The sequence below is a fragment of the Capricornis sumatraensis genome, chromosome 16 (genome assembly GCF_032405125.1).
Source record: "Capricornis sumatraensis isolate serow.1 chromosome 16, serow.2, whole genome shotgun sequence".
NCBI lineage: Eukaryota > Metazoa > Chordata > Mammalia > Artiodactyla > Bovidae > Capricornis > Capricornis sumatraensis.
In genome coordinates this window covers 60,174,032-60,182,235 of record NC_091084.1, presented here as the reverse complement: position 1 = coordinate 60,182,235, position 8,204 = coordinate 60,174,032, and positions in this window count along the sequence as shown.

Below are 8,204 nucleotides of genomic sequence, written 5' to 3'. Positions count from 1 at the left end.
AGTAAGAGTCCACTAAATACCATGTGTTAATGTTATGATTACTGTTCTCTGAGGCAACAAATGGACAAACATAATGTACCTGTCTTGAGACGTTCAAGGCCTGGTGTGGAAAGGTTGACCAAAAGGTAACTAATCAATACTACAAGATCTATTATGCTACATGTCAAAGGAAATAAGGCGCCTGAAGTGATCAAGGCTTCATTTTGAACTTGGGACTCAAATGAGGCCCGGAAGAATGAGTAGGCATGGCTAAGTGATTAGGAGAATGAAAAGCATTCAAGGGAACAGTCTATAGCATGAAAGTTAGCATGAAGGCAAGAAGGGACAATTTATTCATTTGATGAGGAGACATTTTTTTAGAACAGATTTTCACTATTGAAGACAGTCAAAGACTGAAGTAACAAGACCCTAATACAAGAGACCCCTGAAAATTGGGCTAAGATGTTTGATTCTTAATTGTTTGTGTTTATGAAAGAGATAGGTAACAATGGTAGGCCTGACTTGGGAGAGGCTGATAATTGACATCTTATCCCTGTATAAATTCAACTGTCAATCAGGTATCAATGTCATTAAGTTATATATTTGATCATTTTGCATATCATCAACAAAATTTATTCTACAGAGTTGAACCTAGCCTTAACACTACAGTGACATTTGATTAATGATGTATAAAAAGTACAGATGATGATAGAATAATGATTAAAACTAGGCTCTACTCTCAAGGAACCCAAAGTCCATTGTTAAACTGATCAATGCCAAGTACAAGCAGTGTCATCTGAGAGAGCTAAAACACACTAACAGTTCAGAAGTGGGAAGGGACACAGATTCCTGAGAATACCTGGTAAGATGATGGACAGAACACAGACTTAGCTTTGAAAGATATTTGAAAATGGTGGATGAAATATTCCAAGATGAGAGAACTGAATGAACATAGGAAACTCCTGGGCAACAATTCAGTGTGGCTAAAGCAAGGTTCAGATTCAATTCCTGGGTCCAGAAAATCCCCTGAAGGAGGAAATGGCAACCCACTCCAGTATTCTGCCTGGAGAATCCCATGGACAGAGGAGCCTGGCAGGTTACAGTCACAAAGAGTTGGACACGACTGAGTGACTGAGCATGCACACACAAAGCACGGCTTTCCCAAACTCAGAAACTCTTTTCTAAGGTAGTTAGAGGTATGTGAAATAGTAATCTATGATCCCTTGGTTAACCCTAGGAAAACACTGGGTTAAACAAAATGGAAACTGGTTCTTTATTAAAAGATTTATCAGAGCTTTTGAGATACTAATTTGCATTTTAAATATACAGCCATTAATAAACTTATTTTACTATGAAATTCACTTCCTTCTGAAAATAGTTTAGAGGACTAATGTTTAGTCAATATAACATTGTAAAGTGCTTGTTTAGAATAGAGATAGGGAATGCTTAGGGGATCTGATGTCAGAAGACTTAGAGTTGAGCTAATGAATTCTGACTTTCATTCAGTAGGTTTCAGAAAATCAAATCAGTAAGGGAAACCAATGTTTGCTTGTGCAAATTGATTCATTATAGTATGTATTCAAAACATTGCACTGGTCAATTGGGAGTCATTCTTATTCTCAAGCATATCAACCAGAGAAAAATTGAGAGGAATTTGCCAATATACCCATTGTGATATTCAAATGATCATAAGCCAGCATTGTAAATGTGGGTGGGCAACAGCATGTTTTGGAGATAGCAGCAGGAGAATAAGCCTGGAAACCTGATTAAAAGCAATTCCTTATGCCTTTGCATCCCCAACAATTTTATTTCCACATTTATGTTTTATAGGCTTCCCAGGTAGCACTAGTGGTAAAGAACCTGCCTGCCAATGCAGGAGACATAAGAGACACAGGTTCAATCCCTGGGTTGGGAAAATCCCCTGAAGAAGGGCATGGCAACCCACTCCAGTATTCTGACCAGGAGAATCCTATGGACAGAGGAGCCTGGTGGGCTACAGTCCATAGGGTCACAAAGAGTCAGACATGACTGAAGCAACTTAGCAAGCATGCACTAAGACAAAATAAATAATATGATAATATAATATATGGGAAAGAATTTTCAGTTCTGTAACAAAAACATGCTCTGTAGAAATCCATATTTTTGTATCATTTTCTTTATTATTATTCTCTGAATATATCACTGATCTGTCTATGAAAATAGAGCGAATGGATTCTAGCCTTTGATATACCTACCAAAATACAGGTAACTAGGAAACCAGGAAGCTGAAGCCGGTCATTTTAGGCTTTAAGAATGCTTCAAAAATATGGGACCAAATATTTGCAAAGGAGCTTGAGCTCCTTAAAAGAAAGATGCAACATGCTTAGCTCACATTTCAAAAAACTTGGAAAATTAAATTGATTTAAAGAGGAATTTTCTCCCCAGGAGAATCTATTTACGCAGCATCTACTTTCATTTCTCTTATACTCCATGAGTCATCAGGAAGTAACACAAAGTCACACAAGAACACAGAGTCCTCCTGGGATTTTGAAACAAATGGATTTGAAACTGTTCAGTTGATCCTACCCAGAGGATGATATATACAGGAATTTAGCATAAGGAGAGTTTGATCAGTGCAATTAAATGTAACCATTGCACTTGTGGAAGCTAGAACAAAATGTTGCAGTGTGATTTATGAGGCCAGAGTGGGTGGATTTCATTAATTCAAAGACTTGCTATCTTGCATCTTTGCCATGTGGCTAATGTTACTACCATTTTAATGGTGCTTGCAGGCAATCTAGCAGTGAAATAAGAAACATATTGTTGAACTTTTCTTAAATTTATTGAGTGTTTACTATGTGCCTATGACAGAATGAGCCACTGAGAGTTCAGATGTGAGTGGGAATCACTCCAGCTTCTTTAAAAGACAATTAAAACTCGGCATAAGTCCTTTATGTTAGAAGCAAGCCTGGGGGCCTACATGAGCTCATGAGAGACAGGCTATGCCATCTCATTGTTTGGAAGAGATGAACTGTAGTGAGTTCTGAAGGATTAGATGGAGTTAGCTGGGCAGAACTGGGAGCAGACCCGGGAGGTAGCAAGAGCCATGGTCCCTGAACCAGATGAGGACTTACATTAGAAGAAGTATAAGCAGTCTCTCTGATTCTTCTGCTGATTTTGATAATTTAGATGTTCTATAACTTTGAAGACATAAGAGCTCAGAAAAAGCATCACCTGTCAAGGTAGGGACCATGGGATTTACTTTGAATGACAAGAAGACATACTAAAATGTTTTTGAGCAAAGCAAGGAAAATAGAATAATAATCATTTACCATTTAGGGCCACCCAGCATTTATCTCCCCTTCCTAACAACACTCCAATTTCCCTCTTGGGGATGACCTCTGTCTCACTGTGCACAACTTTAGAGATTGTAATTCCAGTTTCTTTTGTCTTCAGCAACTGAGTCACTGGAGTTTCCAACTGTCACATACTTTCTGTCACTACTCTCTGATAATCATTCAGAACAAAAGCACCACCTAATTCCAGTCAATCAAGTGAAAATATACCCATATTTTTCATTTCCAACAAGTGTGCCTAGGCAAACCTACAGAGCAATTCCCACTGATCGTATTTAGTTTATATCTGTTCAGAAAATTATTCTTTAAAAATACCTATCTTTAAATATTCACATATCTTTCTAATTCTTTCCAATTGTTAGTCAGAGATGCTTTCTCTTGCTTTCCACAAAAGAACCCTAATTAATATAAACAGCCTTGATAGTGGTGAAATGAATGACTTGAATAAATACAAAACTGGAAGAATAAAAAACAATTAAAAGGCAGCTGTGGAAATCTAGGCAAGAGATAATAGGGCCCTAGAAGAACATAGAGGCTGGAGGATTTAAATGAAGTGAATGCAAATAAAATATATAAAAAGATAGAACTGACAGGACTTTGCAATTCATCAGACGTGGGAAGTGAGGGAAAGGAGGATTCAAGTCACTCAGATACACAGGAAGTGGTATCTACTTAAGGATGAAAACAAGGAACATGTGTTTAGACAAATCCAGTGATGCAAGCATGCTTAAGTAGCCCATCAATGGTTAAAAATTCTAGAGCACGAAGAGATCATAGTGGGACGCAGAGATCTGGGCATTATAAGTTGGAAGAAGAGAATTACGTCAAGAAGACAGATGCATCACCAAGAACAGTATATGGAGTACAAAGAGAACAAAGCTAAGGGTGGACAAAACCTGGATTTGAAGAAGAAACAGAGAAAATAATTCCCACAAAAGAAAGTTAAGAAAGAGCAACCGTAACAGCAGGCAGGTGAAAAACAAGTGGGTTATGGAAATCAAGTTACAAGAAGAGGAAGTGGTCAGAGTGACAAAATTTAGAAGTGCTGTTGAATTTAATAGACAAGAGATAACTTGTGACTTTCATCAGTCTGCAATTGACACATAAATGCAACAAGACAATTCCCAAACAGGAGGTTTAAAACCACGATCACTTATTCTCACTTTTCTAGATATTGCAAGAACATCAGCTCATCTAGTCTGAATTCAGCTGGAGCCATTCATATCTGCTCATCCACTTCCTGGAACTACCAAGCTAGTCCAGAAACATTATTTTCATGGAACTCTTAGGGGTCAAGAAGATAAACCCAGTCACATAAGCTTGTTCAAGTATTTGGTCCTATCATACTCAGTAACATTTCACTTCCCAAAGCCATGGTTGAATAAGTCAAAGGAAAAGGAAAGGTACTCTGCTTTCTTAGTTATAAAAACTAGAGTCACAGAGCAAAGACCTGGGCACAGAGAGGGAAGAATTATCAGAGCCAATAAAGTAATCTGTTGCCATCTGCCTTCCCCATTAAAATTATTCATATCCCTCTAACGTGCAAAATACCCTGAGTCTCATCTCAGAAACCACAAAATATTCATCTAACCATGTAGGATATTGTGCTCTGATATATCATGTTCAAATGTGACTTCCCATGATCTAAAGACACTATCTAAAAAAACAAGTTATTTACCCTACACAGATCAATACACAATGGTGAAACCAGGGCAAGGTAAGAGAAAGAACACTCCCGAACAAAAGGAGAAATGAGATGGCAGCTTGGTGAACACTGCAATTCTAAAATCACCCTGTGCAGAACTGTCTCCTTCTCTTGGGTTCAGTTCAGTTCAGTCACTCAGTCGTGTCCGACTCTTTGTGACCCCATGAGTTGCAGCACGCCAGGCCTCCCTGTCCATCACCAACTCCCGGAGTTCACTCAGACTCATGTCCATCGAGTCAGTGATGCCATCCAGCCATCTCATCCTGGGTCGTCCCCTTCTCCTCCTGCCCCCAATCCCTCCTAGCATCAGAGTCTTTTCCAATGAGTCAACACTTCACATGAGGTGGCCAAAGTACTGGAGTTTCAGCTTTCGCATCATTCCTTCCAAAGAACACCCAGGGCTGATCTCCTTTAGAATGGACTGGTTGGATCTCCTTGCAGTCCAAGGGACTCTCAAGAGTCTTCTCCAACACCACAGTTCAAACACATCAATTCTTCGGTGCTCAGTTTTCTTCACAGTCCAACTCTCACATCCATACATGACCACTGGAAAAACCATAGCCTTGACTAGACGGACCTTAGTTGGCAAAGTAATGTCTCTGCTTTTCAATATGCTATCTAGGTTGGTCATAAGTTTCCTTCCAAGGAGTAAGTGTTTTTTAATTTCATGGCTGCAGTCACCATCTGCAATGATTTTGGAGCCCCAAAAAATGAAGTCTGACACTGTTTCCAGTTTCCCCATCTATTTCCCATGATGTGATGGGACCAGATGCCATGATCTTAGTTTTCTGAATGTTGAGCTTTAAGCCAACCTTTTTACCCTCCTCTTTCACTCTCATCAAGAAGCTTTTTAGTTCCTCTTCACTTTCTGCCATAAGGGTGGTGTCTCTTGGGTAGGGGAGGTTTATTAGTCACTAATTCTCTCTCTGGGAGTGAGTCCCCTGCACATTGTTCTCCATGGCTCTGACCTCTGAAGCACCCTTCTTTTCTATCACACTTCCTGAGCTACTTGTGAAGAGAGCCTTGACAGACTGGACATTTCTGAGGCTGAGCAACTTCCTGCTTTGAAGAAGTTAGGGATCTGATGGTCTTCTTACATTTTGAACAGTCTCAGTATGTTTTAGTCTAGGATGGTAGCAAATAGTGCAACTGAGTTCTCTAAAACATTTAGTGGGATTTTATTAGATTGCTCTGCCATAATGTCTGATAGCACTTTCTGCACCAATGAAAATGCACTCTGTACTGTCCAAAAAGGTACCCATTAGCCACATGTAGCTAACTGAGCAGTTAAAATGTAGATACTGTGGGAACTTCTCTGTTGATCCGCTGACTAAGACTCTGAGTTCCCAGTGTAAGGGGCCCAGGTTCAATTCCTGATCCCACATGCTACAACTAAATTATTCCATAGGGCTCAATGAAGATGGAAGACCCCATGTATCATGACTAAGACCTGACACAGAAGAATAAATAATAAAATTAAATTTAAAAAAATGTTTAAATGTTGATACTATAATTGATGAACCAAAACTTAATTGCAGTTAATTTTAATCAACAGTGGCTAGTACCTATCATGTAGGACAAACTAGCTTACTTAATTATGTATTGGGGCATATTAGGATGCTGTGTATTGCTAGCCTTAACTTTCCTAAAAGCTCTTTGCTCAACTAATGAAGTCTAAAAGCTGATGGTGGTGGTTTAGTCATTAAGTTGTGTCCAACTCGTATGATCCCATGGACTGTAGCCTTCCAGGCTCCTCTGTCCATGAGATTCTCCAGGCAAGAATACTGGGGTGCATTGCCATTTCCTTCTCCAGGGGATCTTCCCCACCCAGGAATCAAACCCAGGTCTCCTTCATTGCAGGCAGATGATTTACCAACTGAGTTAGGAGGGTAGAAAGTGAGCTATTTTTGGCAAATACAAAGCGTGGTAGTTGATTTTAAACAGTTAGCATATGATTTCTCAAATAAAAAAAAAATGGTCTTATTCTGCATTGACATGAAGATCAGAACTAACACCAAGCAGTGCCAGAAACATATGTCAGACTTAATTCATGAAGAATTGTAAAAGAGATATGAGGAATGTAGATTTCTAAGAATGTAAGGTGTAGTAAACAGGAAAGGTGGGAAATTTCTTGTCAATCCAGGCATCCAAGAAGTGACATAAAGATTACTTTCTGAGGCTCCTGCAGAAAGAAGCCTAAAGTTGGAGGCTCTACTACCTGACCCATGTTTCCTTCTAACTCTGGTAATCCGTCGTTTTATGAAGTATGTCATCTACATTCAGCATCTCTAAGTCCCTCCCATTTACTCCTCACTGTCTTGCAGTCTAATGTGCTTATTATCACTCAGTTTATCTCTCTTACTAGATTACATCCATGGTCCTGTTTCTTCACCTACCCAGTATCCTTATTGTGTGATTTTTGCAGTTTCCATCACTAAAGCGGAATATATTTCTCTGCCTCTGACTTGAGTTTGACTATGTACCTTGTCAAAACAGCTCACTTTCTGCCTAACTCTATAGCCTTGACTAGATGGACCTTTGTTGGCAAAGTAATGTCTCTGCTGGCTGTTGGCTGTTTCTTACACAATATAATATTGAGTGTATTTACTTTCCTGATTTGACCTTTAGGGTATTGCCAAATTTACTATCATGAGAGGGTTAATTACCCAGCCTGATAAAATAATTTGTTTTTCCAATAGGAGCATGCTACAATTTTGATAGGTGCACATGAGCAAGATGATCAGTTCATGAGGAAATTGATGAAGGTTGGTTCAATTTGGTTTTGATGGTGAAAAGTGGGTGTTGCATACACGACAACTGAGTCTAAAGGATTATTCCATGAATCTTCTTTAGAAGGAAGTGCTTTTAGAACAGAGATAATTATTTTATCCTTACCAGTGACCTCATTAATAGCATGAAAATTATGTTCATGCAATCAGTAGATGACATTAACTTGAGTATGGCTGCCTGTAACACAAGATAACAGAAGGATAATTCAAATGAATATTTGATTAATTAGAGAAATATCCATCAGAGAAAGGATGAAATGCACTAGGGGTCATTGCTTGATTTGTACTGAAGGGCTTAAAGCCATTGAGGAAGAAAAGTCAGAAAGTCTGGTTAGGTACAAGAACAACATAAAGAATGGGGTATCAAAGTGATAACAAACTCAGACAGAACCAGTG